The sequence below is a fragment of the Pygoscelis adeliae genome, unplaced genomic scaffold (assembly GCF_000699105.1).
Source record: "Pygoscelis adeliae isolate BGI_AS28 unplaced genomic scaffold, ASM69910v1 Scaffold154, whole genome shotgun sequence".
NCBI classification, from domain to species: domain Eukaryota; kingdom Metazoa; phylum Chordata; class Aves; order Sphenisciformes; family Spheniscidae; genus Pygoscelis; species Pygoscelis adeliae.
The window spans coordinates 2,678,170-2,697,039 of NW_008825113.1; the positions used below are offsets into that span (position 1 = coordinate 2,678,170).

The 18,870-nt window shown below is 40.9% G+C and overlaps 1 long non-coding RNA gene across 1 annotated transcript in view; it reads right to left on the reverse strand.

Annotated features, from left to right (window-relative positions):
- Nucleotides 1–3,730: 3,730 nt before the first annotated feature.
- The window catches only part of LOC103920275, a 30,776-nt gene continuing 15,636 nt past the window's right edge, over nucleotides 3,731–18,870 (reverse strand). Inside the window, exons 2-4 of the long non-coding RNA XR_663786.1 lie at nucleotides 17,891–18,009; nucleotides 7,748–7,794; nucleotides 3,731–4,788 (exon numbers count right to left, since the gene is read on the reverse strand). This is a non-coding gene — a long non-coding RNA (uncharacterized LOC103920275). The remainder of the gene's footprint in view (nucleotides 4,789–7,747; nucleotides 7,795–17,890; nucleotides 18,010–18,870) is intronic.

Consider the following 18,870-nt stretch of genomic DNA (forward strand, 5'->3'; position numbering starts at 1 on the left):
AAGGAACTTGCTCCACTGTTATTAAGCAGGACTTAAGTTGCGCCCTCCTGCAGGAACAGTCAAGCATTTTGGGCATCCTATAGCTGCCCACACATCTTCACCTCCTATTTTCTTCTTCAGCTTTGATGATAAAAAAGGCGAGAGTATGTATGATTCTGCACGGTAAGTGAAAATGAAACAAAGTCTCTGGCTTTAATGCAAACTGCAGACAACATTGGACTCTTGGTAGCATCTCTTTGAAGAAGTGCTCTTTCAGCTCTGCTTTCATACAACTATACCATGAAAGTTCAATAAGAGATGTAAAGACAACAATTTAAAATTTCAGTGCCTACTCAGAAGGGTGGAGAATTGTTTTTCTTAGACAAAAGCCACATTGAACAAAATAAGAGTGCGGCATAACTCTGTTTCTCTTTTGACCTCTACCTGAGTCCTGAAAGAACTCAGGCATAAACTGGATAAACCACTAAATATGACTCAGCTCATTCACACAAGCTGCAAAAAAATCTTTATTTATTTAAAGAAAATTCTCTAACAATAGCCCTACCTACTTCAGCAGGCAAACCTGACTGTTCGGTAATGCCAGACTGTAGAAAGTGTTATTTAAAATGCAGGATTTCCCCTCCTGATAATGTTTGAACAGATGGTTTTGTGGCAACACGTCTACACTTCTTTTTTTTATTATTATTATTTTATTTTAATATTAAACTTGTTTGGACTGTATGAGGCAAGCTATTAAAAGCAGCACAGTACTAGGCTTGAAAGTATCTTCTCAGTATTACACTCAAAAAGATCTAATAAGGTGTCTGAGGGAATGATCGTTAGCTGCCCCAGCATTCTCTCTGCCGGTGCCCAGTACTGGGAATGTCAGGAACAGATGTAAAACTCTGGGATATTTAACCTGGGAAAAATTATACAACTGTGTACACAGGTGGAGCTGGACTCCCTTGTATTAAGGGGAGGAGGTGGAGAGGGAAGGAAAGGCTAGGTAGAGAGGAAGTTGTTCAAGACTGTTGGTGGTGAGTGGGCTGCTTAAATATACAGGGGGATAAAGTGAAGAGGGTTATTTTCCATGTAAATATGCACGTGTGGTTGTCACAGTCCCCAAAACATCAAACTGAAGAATCTCATAACCTTTACTACAGGGACTGTAGCAGCCAGTGTCTCCCTACTGGGGACACTGTCCGTTTCGGTGGGTCCCCTGGTCCTCCCATAGTAAATGCTACCAGTAACAGCAATGCAATTGTGGAGGTTCGTGTTTTGAACTCTACCAGTCACATCCAGCTGTAATCCTCCTCCTCCCCACCTGTTTTGGTCTCATTGCTTTAGCTCAGCTCCTCAGGTAGGCTGCTCCAAGGCCGGGCTCTGCTGCATGCCCCCATCCCTGGGATGCCCGGGCTTGGTTACCGCACCTCTAAGTGGGTGCCACCCAGCTCAGGTCCAGGCATCATCCCTGCATTATCTGAGGCATGCATTCACTGTGCAGCCACCATGAAGAACTGGATCAGCAAGAAAGGGGTTTCAGGCACTAGCGTATGTTTTGGAGGAACTTAGGTTTACCTTCTTGTTCATTTAGTCACCCTCTGCAGTTTTTGGAAAGCCACCAAGCCATTCAGAGCCTTGTTGCTCTGTGTGAAGGTTGGAAGGAGGGTGGGAAAGTAGTCCTGACCTATGAATTACTTATTCTGTGGTAGCAAAGGTTGTGCATGTTCTTTATAAGAGAAAAAGAAGTGGACTAACTGGCCCAGATTCAATACAAATATGACTGAAATAAATAAATCTAGTAGGCTGGATGGAAGATGTTGAAGCGGGAGCAGATACAGCATGTAAAATCCTGCTCCAGTTGATAGCCAAGTTACCGTTGGTTTTAGCCGTTCTGGGGTTTCGTTCACGTTGTCTGCTGCTACTATCTGGATTTCAATCATTGTGAATTTTGAGAAGAACCCATGCTTAAATCCCAAAACACTTGTTTTACATCAAATTTAACTCTTTTAGAGTTTTTCATAATCTGTTTAGCCTGACTAGAGCTCTACTAAATCTGAAAAATTCTATTTCTGCTTATGATGGTTAACAAAGATAAACCCAATTTAACTTTAAGGGCCCTGTGTTTTCAGGGCTAGCAATTGTGCAAAAAGCAGCGGATATAACATAGAAAACAGAAATTAATTCCCAATAGCACCTCTTTTTACAACGTCATTGTGGGCTTTGTTGACTTTAGACTGGCTTTTTTTCTGTGGATGCCATGGAATTTGAGATGACCTGAAACACTCAAATGAACACATTTAAATGTGTGTATTTATGGGTAAGGGAGGGGGATTCACAGTTAAATCCTGAGTGCTGGAATTAGCTCCAACAAAGCCTGAGTGTGTTGACTTTCAAATGCATTCAGCTGATGGAGCAGAAATTTGTTGGCTACCTCCAAGAGTAATCTATTTTTTAATTTTTTTTTTCTCCTGGACAACATCTTTGCCAGCTATCTCAGTATAACAGTATAAGTGCAATATGTTTAAACGCAGAATTTCGGCTACAGAGTGGTGGGGCAGTAGGGTTCCTCTGCTGGGCTTCAGGTTCCTTTTGGCAGTGTAATTTGATGAATCCTGGACTGCCTGTGCTGTTCTTGCTCTGCAAATGCAGAGCTCTCCATCTGCCCTCAGTCCTAAATCCTGCACTCAAGGGGGCTCTGACAGAGAGACTTTGGCAAATCCTGCCACAGAAATTTAACATAAAAGCCAGGGCCCCTTGGATGTTAGTGTTGACAAGACCCAGGTGGGAGACTCTTGCCATAGCAGAGATGGCAGAAGGTAGCAGAGCGTCCACACGTTGTATCAGATCAGTGTGCCAGGCAGCCAACAGCGTAAGCACAACAGCAAACCCATCTCCTCTTCCACTTTTACAGAAGATGATAACCTGGGATGGAAAGGGGATTGATGGCTGGGGATGTCACCTGCAGTTAAAGTCTGAAAGTCTATCTGTTGGAACCAAAATGAAACTGTACATTACAGGAGGCAACTCACGTGTTGTTAGAAGTCTCTTTAGACTAGCTCCATTAGTCGGACTAATTGTATAAATTGCCACGGATTGAATCTGAAACAAACTTGGCAAATTGCCTCTTCTTTGTATAGTGTAAAGGAATAAACCACCTGGCCAAGCCTCTGCGTCACCTGTTAGAATTATTTTTACAGATCATATCAGCCCTGGATCTTCTCTTTCCTATGGATGGTGTAAACACCAGTATTGCAGCTGGATGCTGTGGTGGGGAAAGAACTGTGCTTGTAGGAAAAGTCCAGTTGGTGCTTGCAAGTCAGTGGGCAGGACAGCGTTGACTTGAGGGACTCGGACCAGGGCGTCTCAGGAGACTGCTCCATCATGCTGACATTTTTGTCTTCAGGGTATGAAAGAAAGGCGATTCTGCAAAGATCAATATGCCTAGCATCATGCCTGGCAGTTTTCCTACAGCCTCTGGCACTTGATGGGGAAAAAAAATCTCAGCTGCACTTGTCCCTTCCTACATGTGAATAAAACCTACAACCTATGTCTAGTTTGCTTTGCAGATATAGTATGCACTTTATCTACTTATTTATCTATCTACATATGATGAAGATAACCGTACTCTAATTTAACCTATTGTCTAGCTCACCTCAAAATCTTCACTGAAACATGGTGCTTCACAGTAGTTTGATACACAGTTGGTGAAAATGACTGTTCTGTGAGGAACAGGATGGAGTACAGGGTTTGGTGCACAATTCTTTTTCTATAACAGAAAAGGAACATATAATGCAAACATTGTGTGCTTGACATATTTTTATAACAGAGTACTAAGAAAATACTTGCTACCTGAAATATTTCTGTAAGTCACTGGAGCAAGCAATCCAACATGTGGGTTACATTACATTCAGAGCTGATCTTAGTTTTGTAACACACACTAAACAGCAGTATGTAGAAGGCTCAGGTTTAATAAAACTAAAACTTTCGGTGGTGCATACAGCCAATAAAGATTTAAGCATGCTGGGCATGATCAGCATACTAATTGCTGCATTAATAAATCCTGAAGCCTGGGTTGTTTTGAAAGGCAAATAAAATTATTGTAGAAACCTTCAGGAGCATTTACCTAGAAAAGTTTGCATACGTCTGTACTGAGATGTGCGTGAATGTAAAATATCAGTGATAACACTGATCAGGTGTTTTTTCCCGTTTTTTCTACCTCTCTGTTCTGTGCAATCAGGACTTTGCAACGTCTGATGTTAAGTTGTTCTGCCCTAGTGTTTATTGACAAAACATCGCCGAAAACAGTCATGTTTCTGTGACTACTAGTGATAATGCAGTTTATCTTTCATTTTCACTACTGCATTGAGTAAACCATGCTGTACAGATGAAGGGGTCCCAAAGAATAAGGCTGGACAGAGCTATCTATTCAACTACAGCACTTCAGACCACAACCACAGGCAAAACGGAACATGACGGCAATTGCTGCAGCATAAAAAATTGTCCCAGATATCCGTTTCACAAAGCCGGAGTGCAACATTTCCCGGGAGGCCAGGGAAGCAGGAGGCCCCCGAGGTCTCTTCTCGTGCAGAAACAGGACCACAACTGGGTCTGAACTGATGTGAAGTGGTACCTTGAGTGCTGCGGGCCAGCATGCAGCGTCTTGTCCAGCTGTCGGCAAGAAGCTCTCTCCTCTCATTTCTGCTCCCCAGCAGCCCCCAGCCCCTCACCAGAGAGAAACACCGCCTGCCTCGTGCAGAAACAGGCTGGGTATCAGCGGCAAGAGGATTTCAGCTTAGGAAGGACAAGCTGCAAAGGTGAAAAGAAAGATTAAAAAATTAGTCCTGAGAGTTTACAGAAGTGGAAAGTACTCCGTGAGTTTCCAAACCTAGTGATGGAAGAAAGATGGTTTTATATGCAAAAAATGTAAAGAAATGTTTTATTTTCATAGGGAGCTCACTTGCCTAGCAAAAAACGCACTCCACTGTTCTTTACTTCCTAAATAAAAATTGTTTATTAAAAAGTTTGGAATTTTTTTAATGAAAGGTAAGATTAATGAGCCGTGCTCAAGCAGCAATGATTCCTGCCAGCTTGTGCATTAGTCAGCTATTAACATACTTCTTGGGTAATTTGAAGGCATTTTTTCATAGTGCGTTGGAAATCACAAAAAACTCGTTGAACTCAACAGGATCCTTACTCCCAGTTAACTTGCCTTACAGTCTGATGGCTGTGGCTGTTCTAATACATTTTGACATTTTTTCTCAGTGGCATCACTACAGTTAGTGGAGAAAATTAGCAAACACTGTAAGGTGAGAAGGGCTTCCTTTTAGAGACACCTCATTTTTAGCACAACAGCCATCCTAAGTGTCTCCCTCTCTTTCTCCCTCTACTATTACATGGACTGTTAGAACAGCGAGGTGAGATCTGGAGGCAGAGAAGGTGGGAGAAAAAAAAAGAAAAAAAAAAAGATTACATCTCTTTCCTCATACTCTCGTCTACCCAGTCTGACACAGATAAGAAACGCACATTAGAGCTGTGAGTCCTGAATGTCGAGCAGAGTGTTTCCAGCACGCAGAAGATACAAGTGCGGTACACGATATTCCCATTGGGAGAAAGTGATGAGCGAAATGTGTTTTGTTATTGCACTGTCAAAAGGAATCCCCAGGCTGGAGAAGCTGTGGTTTCTAGCAAAAATCAGGGGTGAAATATGAATGAATAAAAAATACATAGTGAGGCAACTGTTTTGGCAATGGTTTTTCAGACTTCCACCAAGCAACTTTAATGAAGCAGGAAGCAGGGAGGTGGGATTATATTAAAGGACCTGGACCCAGACTGTAGATACCAGACATGGTTCTAAAGTCTGCAGCAGATTCTGGAGGCAACATGGATCAAACTAACCTTGCTCTGCCTCAGCTTTCCAGTTGTAAAGAGGGGGCAGCAAGAACACTGGCATTTGTTTTTTTCCAGCATCTTTCATCTCCTTTGTTGGTTCCCCTCAAGAGAGCAACCATCTTCTACTAACCATTTCTATTGTGGCCAACAGTGTTGTGACCAGCGGTGCTGTGGCCTCAGCTAGATCCGGTGGCTGTTAATCTCATAGACTAGACAGTCTTTGATTTTGGGTTGCATACGTATAAAGCTATATGCTTGCTGCACCTTGGGTCCTAAGTCAATGGCAGTAGTTCTTAGGGCACTATTCTCTGTCAGTTTATGCACCAAAGTCCCTTTTTCCTGCCAATTGGCCTTTTTTCCTTTTGTGAAGCAGCTGCTGTAGCAGGCCTTTATTGGCCTCCAACTCAGACCTCAAAGGCAAACCTTTCACGCTCCCACACATGCATTCCATGGGAAATCTGCAGCTGCCCAAGGTACCGTTCCCTCCTTTCTTCTGCCTGAGAGTCCAATAAAGAGCTCCTCAGGCCACCACGGCAAAGGTTAAATGGGATTCCTCCAAAGGACTGGAGAAATAGCAGACCTGTTTCTCATGGCAGAAAGCAATTCAGCCTTCTAGGGATAATAGTATCCTCCCAAAAACCCCACCTGGGGACATTTTCCATGGTGATTAACAAGACTTTGCTGCATTATGGAGAAATACCCCTTTCTCTGTTGAGACGCTCAAAGACCTAGTGCAAGAAGCACTGTTCCCATAAGGGTGGGAATACGTGGTGTGTTACTGTACTGCCTGCACAGCAGCTGCTGTGGATCCTTTAATGCACCAAATCTGCAGCTGGTTTCCAGTGCAGACATGCCCTTGTTGTTACAGGTCAGTCTTCCCTTTTTGATGCTTTCACAGGGTATATTAAATGAATCTCACTCCTTTTAAAACCTGGCTACCAGAGCCGGAGGAAAGTGTTCCACACGTGCAGCTATTTTCCCAAAACATGCTCTCACTGTCTTAGAAAATATTTCAGGTCTCCTGTATTTCCCAAACAGAATTCTCCTGTTGTTGTAGCTTTGTGCCATTTCTAATAAAAGAAGCTTAGCAGTACTTTTAAAATTCTTCGAATAGGTATTGCTAGTTTATAGTGCTTAATACCATGGCACTGCATCCTGACTCTGGTTGCCACCATGATGCTTCTGATGAACCCCACATTTGAGCTAGGTTTAGCAAGTTTTTGGTAAGCACAGGCTAAGGTTCAAGCAAGCATGAGCTAAATCATTACTTGGGGTGGAAACCAGAACAAAACAAGGTAATAGCTAAGTTTCTGATTTTCAGGTTTTGATTTCGTTTGAACAACAAACTCAAAACCGAAGATTACAAGATCGTTTACAATCCATGCCTGCATTTGCAACACAAGCACAGGGTCACACTCAGCCCAAGTGATGAGCGAATCCTAATAAATTTTTTCTGTTTATTCAGACCTCTAGACATTAGAGTTACACTGGAAATCTATTTGCCTAGTGAGATTTACTGTCTGGCCATTCTGGAAATATCATGAGAACACTCTCTTTTATTGTATCTGTTTTATCACTCGTGATCTTACTCAAACCCGGAAATCCAAAATTGCTGGGCCGGAATGGCAGATGATAACATTTTTAAAGCCTGCTAATCTCAAGTTTTTATTGTTTGGCATAAGCATCTAGGTTCAGTTTTATTTTATTTGAGCTGGTTAAAAAAGAAGGCAGGGGAGGCACAGAAATTGCTCATGAGCATACCTATATGCTGCACAGACCAAAAGTCCCATCATGGTTTGCATGGCTCGGGGGAAGGTTCCAAAACATAAACCCACCCGGTCATACAGTCACTCTGACAGAAGTTGAAACAACTTACCAGGGCTTTTTATGTGCTTGCCAGCTTAATTAAGTATTGCACCACATCTGTAAGTAGAAAACTGGTCAGTGCTGATCAGTTAAAAAAATACACTGATTTAAAATAAAAATATGTCCAGTCCACACAAGCTACACTCTACAAAAACAACATACTGCCAGTAACTTTCTTTAAATAAACTCTTTAAAAATATTAATGGTAAAGCAATGTACCAAATATAATGCAGAATAGAAACATTTCACCTTTCATATTTTTACTATTCTGTAGATAAAGTATTTAAAAGTAACCATTCACCATAAACCTGTATTTATTGACTGGTGATAACCAACTTCTGTTGGGATATTTGATGCTGCAGCCCCTCCCATACTTATCTGGGTGCCCTGTGTCCCACAAGAATACATTCTCAAGATATGAAAAGTAGAAATTTAAAAAAAAATAATATTTTGGAGTGATTATAGAAAAACTAAGGAAACATGTCCTATACAGGACTGCTTATAACCCAGCAGTAATGACTAATTAAGAAGCGATGATGACTCTTGAAACAAAATATGCATTTAAAATATCTCAAAACTGTACATTTATACATCTGCAGGGGTTTTTTTTCTGCTATGTGTGCTTACTAACAAGCTAGCACAGTTGCTCTGTAGCGATGCCAGTCCCAGCTGCAAAAGGTAAGAAATTCTAAATAATTAACAGGGAGAAAAGCAGCCTTAATAATCTGTCATGCTGGATTCAATATATAGCTGCGCTCCATTTGTGCACTGTGTAGTCCTCCCTGTGTAAACAGGGAGTCTCTGTAGCTGATGTGCTCCTTTCTCAGTGAGAAGGATGAATTACGTGGCTCAGCCCCGTTGGCAAGAAAACACACAGCCCCCACATGTCAGTAGACGTATCCTCATCACCACTCATGTAAAATCTAATCCTTGCCTGTCATGACAGTCTCCAAAACATGGAGTATTCTCTGAACCACAGCCAATTTTTTGGTCATTCACTGCATCAGGAGCAGCAGTCGCTGTTCTCTCTCTGTGTGTGCATTATGCCTTAATGTATAAATACACATACTTTTAATGCAGTTACTTTAAAATTGAGAGGGGGTGGAAATCAGTGGAAATCCCTAGTGATTTCTTTTGGGGGTTGATACTTGAAACTTTGAGTTTCATTCATAACAATATGGAAAGACTAGTGGTCTTGACGTGCCTCTCTTTGGGGAATTTTTCACAGATGAACATTTTCCCTAGTCTTATTTCATAATGTGTGAGTGAAATACAGTACACAATAGATTGATAGGGCTGTTTTAAAGAAGTCTTTGTCAAAAATTCCTGCGTGCTTGACCCGTTTCTTCAGTAGTAAGTCCTACCAGAAATGCAATCTGAATATACAGTAAGTAGGACAAATGTGGCTTGGCATAAGCAGCTGCAGGTCTGCAGACGTGTGCCATGATGGGAGGTGAGTGCTAGCTGAATTGCTGCTCCGCTGAAAAGGCACCTGTTGAAATAAAATACAGTTAAAGAGCAAAAGAGACTATGTTGGAGTGGCAATCCTTAGTAGCAATGTGGAGGTAAGACCACATACGTTTTTGAGCATGTGCATGTGTTTAGCACGTGAAAACAGGAATCATTTTCTTTCTGTGCAAGCTGAGGGGGCAGTTGGGTCCCCACCGATGAGCCCAGGGCTGGGGGAGGAGAGTGTCCAGGGCAATACGCAGATTTGACAGAATCTGAATTATCCAAATGCTACTGATTAAACGGGTAGGCTAGTGTGTATTAAAAGCAGTGTTTTGATGCATTGATCTAGTTTTGAATTATTTGAACAGGCAAGCAAGCTTTTCATGGGGTATTTGGTACCTCACGGAAACCTTAATGTGGTGATTTTGGCATCTCCTTTTCCGCTCATAGCTGGGAAATTCACAGAGCCTGTGAAAGACCTGTGCACGTGTGGTGCACTTATTTACATGGTAGAGGGGCATGTGATTGTATTCTTCTTTGCCTAATAAGTAGAGCGTAGGTTTCTGAGGGTGATTCAGCACTGCTTAAAAGAAAGAGTCTCCCATCAGTTACTTGCACTGAACGTGAGTTTCTTGGACCCGTAATCACTGAAGATGCTGGTGTCGCACCAGAACCACCTTTTCTTCCTCCCCCACTGGCTGTGCATTAACGCTGGATACTTCAAACTCACCAAAAGGTTCAGGAAGATAGATTAGCTGGAATTAAGCAGATAACACTTCGCAAAAGGGTGCCCCTGTGTCTTCTTCTAAAAGAGAAGGAGAGGAGAGGAGAGGAGAGAAGAGAAGAGAAGAGAAGAGAAGAGAAGAGAAGAGAAGAGAAAGAAAAGAAAAGAAAAGAAAAGAAAAGAAAAGAAAAGAAAAGAAAAGAAAAGAAAAGAAAAGAAAAGAAAAGAAAAGAAAAGAAAAGAAAAGAAAAGAAAAGAAAAGAAAAGAAAAGAAAAGAAAAGAAAAGAAAAGAAAAGAAAAGAAAAGAAAAGAAAAGAAAAGAAAAGAAAAGAAAAGAAAAGAAAAGAAAAGAAAAGAAAAGAAAAGAAAAGAAAAGAAAAGAAAAGAAAAGAAAAGAAAAGAAAAGAAAAGAAAAGAAAAGAAAAGAAAAGAAAAGAAAAGAAAAGAAAAGAAAAGAAAAGAAAAGAAAAGAAAAGAAAAGAAAAGAAAAGAAAAGAAAAGAAAAGAAAAGAAAAGAAAAGAAAAGAAAAGAAAAGAAAAGAAAAGAAAAGAAAAGAAAAGAAAAGAAAAGAAAAGAAAAGAAAAGAAAAGAAAAGAAAAGAAAAGAAAAGAAAAGAAAAGAAAAGAAAAGAAAAGAAAAGAAAAGAAAAGAAAAGAAAAGAAAAGAAAAGAAAAGAAAAGAAAAGAAAAGAAAAGAAAAGAAAAGAAAAGAAAAGAAAAGAAAAGAAAAGAAAAGAAAAGAAAAGAAAAGAAAAGAAAAGAAAAGAAAAGAAAAGAAAAGAAAAGAAAAGAAAAGAAAAGAAAAGAAAAGAAAAGAAAAGAAAAGAAAAGAAAAGAAAAGAAAAGAAAAGAAAAGAAAAGAAAAGAAAAGAAAAGAAAAGAAAAGAAAAGAAAAGAAAAGAAAAGAAAAGAGAAGCCCTCCTCTGTAGCTCAGATCATTTCTAATCCTTTTTCTGTTATACATGCTAACAACATCCTGATCAGGATGACCTGGGGCTTAAGTCCTTCCTACTTGCATACATGCAAGTACCAGCTAGCTTCACATGGGAGACAGGGTAGAGAAGTAAGTTTGAGTGAGGGAAGACAGGAGACACTGTGGGCATGTGTACACATGCAATCTCTCTTCCCTCTTTTATGAAGTGTATTATTTGGTGTTGGCAATAAAACCTGCAGAGATGGCCTTTTTGGGAACCCTAGGTGACAGATTTTCAAATATTGCTACTATTTTCCCCTGTTATTCCAACCGGCAGAATTGCCTGCAAAATGCCCACTGGAAAGTCCATCTTTTCACAAAAGCAAAGGAGATGTGGGAGAAGGATTTGCACTCAGACTTCTGCTCAAAATTTCTTGATCCTGGCTTTCTGAGTTTAAGTGCCCAAAAGGGTAGTCTGTTTTCCCGAACTGATGAATGTGGAAGTTTTATGTGTACACATGGTCTTGTGAACTGAACTTCACCTACACCAGAGGGGAAAATTTTCTGAATACTTCTGCATTGTTCTTCAAGGAAAAGAAGCAGAAGATAGCCTCAAAACTGTATTGTAACTGCTTAAGTAGACAACAAGTCAGATCTTGCAAATAGGAAATAATAACTTGCACAAATAGTTATTGCTTTAGTTTGAACGTCTGTTAGCTAATGTTTACTTTTCAACCAGGAGATTCTGATGCTTGCAAGAGGACAGGAGAAATTTTCTGTAGGCTTCTGCATTTATAAATCTACTGCATTTTTACAGCTTCTGAATATAGTCATGAAGCTGAATTTATTTTGTGCATTAATATTGGTTTTGCATCTCAGCATATCTTACAGCGTGTTTTTTCTAAATGAAAAATACAGCATTAAAAAATTTGCCAATCAATTGGTAAAGGTGACTGAAAGATTTGTTTTTGTTAAGTCAGGTTCATACTGCTTCAATAAGCAGTTTTACTTCTATTATCCTCCTATTTTTAATCCTAAATAACAATGAAAATGTGTTTATTCCTCTGGCACAGTGAATATGCACACTTGGTGAATATGCATTATCTAATAACTCCACACTGTCACCACCTGCTGACCCACAAATTGATCACATATTTTTCCTTTCTCTTCCCTCACTACAGAGACCTCGTAAGTGTGATTTTAGTCACTTGGAGGGAAGTTCTCATTTTGCTTTGAATGCGGTGTGCTGCACTTCTCAGAAGTTAGATTAAAATTCAGTAAAGGAACTATAGGCCCGACCTAAAGCTGTGAGATATGCAGAACCGGTGCACCGATCCTAGGTAAAATTCCTTTCCTGGGCAGCCCAAACGTCCCTGGCAGCGACCCTTGTGAGTCTGGCTGGACAATCTCCAGGCAGCATCAAACCTTTTGCTCAGGAACCTCCTGAGGAACTTGAGAGAGGCCAATGAGATGTTACAGCTTGAGAGGAATTTTGAGGAGATCTATCAATTGGGTTTGAAGCTCTGCATTAGAGAAAAAAGCTACAGTTTCACAGAATGATTGGGAATGGCAAATACATACATTTATTCTTGAAAAAAAAATTCATTCTGCAATAAGGAAAGTTCATAGGTGAGTGAAACAATGTAGTGGGTCAGGCTTTTGCAAGACCAGGCAACTTGTAAGATTAATAGGAAAGTTTTTAAGCACAAAGAGATGACACAGTGTCTGATTCATACAGGTAAAGACAGAAGAGGTAAACAAGTTTCTGTAAAGACTAGAAGTATATAATGTTTTTATGAACTGCCAGAGGTCTAGTGGCACTTATTAGTCAGTAAGAAGGAACAGTTCCAAAGCGGGACACAAATCAGCAATCATTACGGAGTACTAATGCACATACTGCCATGAATCATACTTTTTCCAATGGTAAAAAAGAAAAGCATATAAGAACTATTTGTGTTTTATATACATTCAGTTCCTGACAATTTTTTTTATTATTATTTCTTAAAATATCATAAAACAAGCATGGTCTTTAATCCACCATAGAAATCCCCTGTATCTAATCTTAGTGTAGCTGTTGCCATATGGGCTGTGCAAACATTAAAAAAAGAAAACAGTAATTCTACGATAAGCAAAACAGGAAATTGGAGGTTGCTGATGATGAAACTGATATCCAACTGGTAACCTGAGCAATGAAGTCACTAAGCCTTTCCTGCACTATAAATTTTATTTCCTGGGACATATTTAATGTTTTTGTTAGATTTCTTGGCTAGTATGCACCAGCTATTTTTAGCTAAGAATCATCACCATCATTTTGTTCGGTTCCCTCAAAATAAGTAGCGTGTTAAAAGCATAACGTGGGAGCGGAAAGCTAAAGCGCGCTCATATTGTAGTGTCAGCATTTACTTACAACTGGGCCTATTGTGCAGATAACATCTAAGTGATAAAAGGGGGAGGGGGTTTAAGCAGTGCATGCTCTTTACAAAGGCTGCTTAGTAACCAACATCACATTACCTCACTGGAAGCTTTATGTTTGTTCAAGCTATTTCATTAAAAAACAGCAAAGAACCCTTCCGGAGGGTAGCGAGGAGGGAGACTCAGAGAGCAGCAGCCAGAGTAGGTGAAATGTAATTACAGCCCACCAAAGCCTTTCCTCAAAATGGAGACAGCAAAAGAATCAGGTATTTTGTGAGCTCCTGTTAATCCTTGAAACTGTGATAGCCACGTCTCTGATGCCCAAGTATAGGCCATTTATTTATTATTACAGGTCATGGTGTACTAAAATGCAGTGGTTTCTGAAAGACAGATCATATCATCAGTCAATGCAACTACAAAGTGCTGTTGGCGTTAATGAACTTATACACAGTATCTGGCCCAAATCTTCATAAAAACTATTGAGCAATGTCCTGGCACCACTGTAGACACTGTTTTAATGATTGCATATTGTTTGGCTGGCTTACAAATGGTGTTTTTAAGGGACAGTTCACAATGGCTTCAGTCTAAGTAGAGAATTATATTTTGGAAGTCTTGTTCTCCTGCACCTCTGAGAGCCAGAGGCAGGACCTAGACGATGGGCTGGGATTATCCAAATTCACTGCAGTGAAATGAGGCTGAAAATGATACCTGGCATAGGGGATGCTTGCTGGGGTAATTTCTCTGGAGGCAAACAAGAGAGCAGTAGGAGGAAGAAGAACGCTGAGAGGTAATTACAATCATGAGAGCATTAGCAACACAATTTAGGAGGTTATATCCCAAAAGCAGTGAGTGAGGTCTGCAGTGGCACCAGCAATAGGCAAAGTTATTTCATAACAGAATGTATGTGTGTATTATATAAGAGTGTGTGTGTGTGTGTATAATTAATATGAATTAGTCAATCTCAAAGGATTGAGATTGACCTAGGGGCGAGTGTCCCCTGGATGTGGAGGTTATTCTCTTGTTCCAATAGGAAATGAACCTGCTAGAGGACAGGGCAGTGGAAAAGCAAAAGTCATGTGCCATAAAGGCCATGGGACTCATCGCTACCACTCTCAAAAAGAAGCACAAATTGATGGCAGTTGTTGCTCTGAGGAAGGAGGCAACAAAGAGAGACAGTAGTGGACCAAGCTTCACATTCAAGGAGGTATGCTATGTGCAAAGACCTCAAATCTGAAACAGTTGCACAAAAGTTGTGAAGATATCAGGCACCTCTGCGGCATCTCTGCCTCCCATTTTTCTGACCAGTGATGACAGTACCAGGAGTCACCCAGAGCATATCGGAGTGCTCCCAAGGCCCCGGGAATAAGGGATTAGGGGTTCAGGTGTTGCTCTCAGTATGTCCCTCCAGCTCCCCTGCCTGGAGCTGCTGTTTGTGTGTGGCTGTATAGATGACATTGCCAGGGGCCATCCCATCCCATGTGATGTTGTTGAGCATGGAATCAACATCATGACAAAGGAGAAGAGCATCTTTGTACCCCAATTTGTTACTTGAATGAAGAGAGGTCTAAACAGGGACAAAAGAATGAAAGGGAACGTCCTAAGAGGTATGAATTAATGTGCCCAGCAGAGCAAAGGGTGAGAGAGGTAATTATAAAATAAGAAAAGAACTGGGCTTAGTAATGGATCTGCAGACCCAACCTAGGCTGCCAAATTAGGAAGGTCAGGTGGATAAATATTTTGTTGAGTAACTAACAAAATCATTCAGGGCACAAAGTTTGGTGACCTGTACAGATTCTAATTATTCAGACATCTTCTGGGAGAAAAAGGCAAACTGACTGTCCAGAAAACTCGGGCGATGCAGTGTTGTCCATTCTCTTTTTAATCTGTGTATTCTAAGAGCAAAGAGAGGTATTAGAGAGGAAGCTTTTTCTGATGCAGTTCTAACTGCAGGGGCGGGCCTGGTTCACACAGAAATTAACTTGAGTAAGGATGACTGAAATGACGGAGCTTACAATCAGGGAGAAGGAAGAGCAACAAAATAGAAACCATGAATCCATTCAAGAAAGTGGACTTCAGAGAAGTCAGACACTTTGTAAGACTGATCTTCCAGGAAACTGGTTCAAAGGAGTGGAAAGGATTCTTAAGGAAATGGTATTAGAAACACATCAGCAAATTATCTCATTGTGAAAGGAATGGAAAAATGGTGTAGAAAAGACCAAGATGGCTACATTGACAGTTCTTTTCATGAGCCTCAATCACAAGGAGAGAGTGTACAGAAGTTAGAAACTAAATCAGAAAATTCACAGAAACACACCATGAGCACGTAGTGACAAAATCAGAGGCCAAGGCACAAAACAAAGGCAGTTCACATGGGGCACCAAGAATAACTAATGCAGAGGAACACAGGCAGGAAAGGATCGCTTGGCTCCCTGTCCTGCAACAGATGTCCACTCTGAAAGACTACACAGAGTATTGGTTCGATGCACCAACCTTAAGCCATTAAACTCCACCCGAAACGCTGTAAAAGATCTAGATCCTCTTGCCAAAAACTCACAGTTATTTCTGTGCCGCAGGAAGAGGGCAGAAGAGGATCAAGCATACTGCCTCTGCCCCAGGACCCTGCAACAGCAGATAATGTCTCATAACTCCTGGAACATTGTACAAAGATGCTTCATGCTGTTGAGAGCAGAGGAGAGATGGTCCTGGACGGTCTGATCTCTGGGAGGGAAATTCCCCTTCCAACTCCAAACCTGGCAGTGAGGGTGCGAGAAGGGGGTGGTAGGCAGCAAGGGTGCTACTTGCTACATGAATAGCAAAAGGAAGACCAGAGAATGGAATGGGAAAGCTGTAGACAGGGGACATTTGGGGAAGACCATTGATGCACTGGAAGATTGGAAAAGGAGAAAACGTAGTAGGGGCTCTTATGAGGTGGTGTGCAAAGGTGTTTGGAGTGGTGTGCTCGGGCAGTAGTTGTCAGTGGTCACTAATGGCATGGGAGGCTGTGCTGAGCACGGTTTTGCAGCAGTCTGTACTGGGATCTGCTACTAGTATTTTCATTACTGACTAGGGTGTTAAATAAGCAATGTGCTAATCACATTTGCAGATGACTCCAGTTTGGGAAGACCTGTAAATAGAAAATGAATTCTACATGAAGGCTATGAAACTGAGAAATAGCATTTAAAAATATTTAATTCAGTAAGAATGAGGGTAAAGTGCTATGTAGGGATGGCATAGACACAGGACAGGGAACAAGTTGACAGATGGTAGCTCTCTAAGAACAGTCTTCATTGTTATAGTAGGTCATTAGACGAGCCATGGTCCACTCTGCTAACGGTGAATACCGTCCAGGGGTTGGACAGGAGCAGAGCCTGCAGGGTAGGGGAAGTGTTTCAACCTCTCCACCACAGCAGGAGTCAATTAGATGGAATTCAGAAAACAGAAATGTCGATAACCAGAAATATAGAAAGGAGGGTTTGTGAAGAAAAATTTGAATGAACTGTCTCCTGTTCAGACCCACAGGAGAAAAAAACTTGAAATAATATCTAGAAAAAACTAGACATAAACTAATATTCTTTTAAATATTTCAGAGCTTTAAAGTCCTTTATAAAAGGCCTGTTAACATCAATAGGAATTGTTTTTTCATTTCCAAGTTTGTTTGGTTTTGTTTTTACTTTTAACAGGCAGATTAGACCTATCTGATTGAGAGAGCTTTGAAAAACTTGAGAGGAAGATTTCGATTCATCTCCTTTGAAAGTCTCTCAGACAAGAATGAGATGTTTTTCAAAAACAAGATCTTATTCATATCTGTGCAGCTATAGCGAAGTCACCAGAATCCATTTGCAACAAAACTGAATCTAACCCGCATGTCTCAAATGAAGTCCAAGTCGAGCCTTGAGATCAGGTCCACAGAGGAATGTAGATGCTCTTGTCTCCCCCGCCTCACAGCTCAGGTCCTGATTACACGCTTGGCTCCTCTGTGTGCCGTCTGGGACTTGCTGCAGCCAGCACGCTGAGCGGGGACCCACACAAATCAGCAAGTGAGAAATGCTTTAAGGAGCAACATGCCATGCATTTTGCTTCTTTTGGAGGTTAGGCTCTTAACCCAGGCTGTTGTTCCTTTCAACAACGTAGCAAGAGGTCACGCTCCTCTTTTATCACACAGGCTAAAAAAGAGCAAGAGGTTGTGGTCATCACAATAACCTTTTGTCCTCTAATTCAGCAGCTAAAGCACTTCTCAGGACACAGGTTGTTCATGGCTCTCGCAAGACGATACCCTGGTGACAGAGCTGGGCACTCCTCTGTTTGCCGGGTCACACACACACAAAAAGCCTTCAAGAATCATTGTGTTAAGAAGGACCATGATGCTCTAATCAGGTGCATGGGATCCTCACGTGGGAAGACAGAGACAGGGACTTAGCCCAGCTCTTAGGCTTGCTTATACATTATACATGATGTCTGCACTGGATAAAATTATTCAGTAGCTCCTAGGAAGGGCCTGAACCCAACCTGCACAGCTCTGCAGGGATGGCAGCCATTCTGGCCATTTGCAGAAGGGATTTAGGGGTCTCGAAGACTTTATGCACCTAAAAAATGATGTGGGGAGGAACTTTACATTGTCCAGTCTCTACATGAACATGGACCGGGTCCTCACCTTTGGATGACATGGATGATCCCGTTCAGTGCAAGAACTTCAATAGAAAAAAAGAGTAAGCAATCTTCACAACACGTTCTGCTTCACCAAGCAAATCTTCAGTATTATCCATGTGTAGACTGCAAGACAATTGTTTCAGTCAAAACAGTAATTAAAAAAATACAGCTGTGTATAAAGTTATTCCTGACTGCTGATATTTATGTGCAATGAACGCCTGACCAAAGTTTCAAAAAATAAAGAAAAAATAAGAACGTATCAATGGGTTTGGGTGACATCCATCCCTTTGCCACCTGCCCAACGTACTGAAGTGGCATTCATGACTCTCCTAGGGGTTTTGTTTTCAAGACTTAGTCCAGTAAATGCTGTTTTGTGTCATGAGGCACTGAGGCCGTCAGAGAGGTAAATAAATGTCATGTCTATTAGTGAGTGCCAACAGCAACTTGATTGCAACAAAGCCTCAGTTGTTGAATGTTTTTATGAATACCAATGTTATTCATTTTGCTCCTGGAATCCTGGAATCCCTTCTGTTTTGTTTATGCACATGCACACACATTATATATAATATATATAGAAAGCATGAAGAGAAGAAATCTGGAATATTTCCCTCTGCAGTGTGATGGAGTTCAATTTACTCAACGGTCGCATGACCCACTTGCTTGTGAAGTCCTAGCACTCTTCATTTCTGAGTAGGATGCCTGTGAGAAGTTACCAACAGATGAATGGAGCATTTTCATATAGTAACATTTTAAACCCATAAATACAGGAATTATAAAAGAGAATCAAGTATGGAAGCATAATTAATTTTTTTGTACCTTTTAAAATTTTTCTTCCTTTTCCTTGTTCTCTTTTACGGGAAGTTTTCTTCATTATAAAGCATCAGTGCTCCACACTGGGTGAGACAGTTCTGAGTCTTCACCTAAATTTATGTTTTAGGAACTGTAAGTATTCTGGTCATTGAACTCCAGAGCTTCAATTCCATG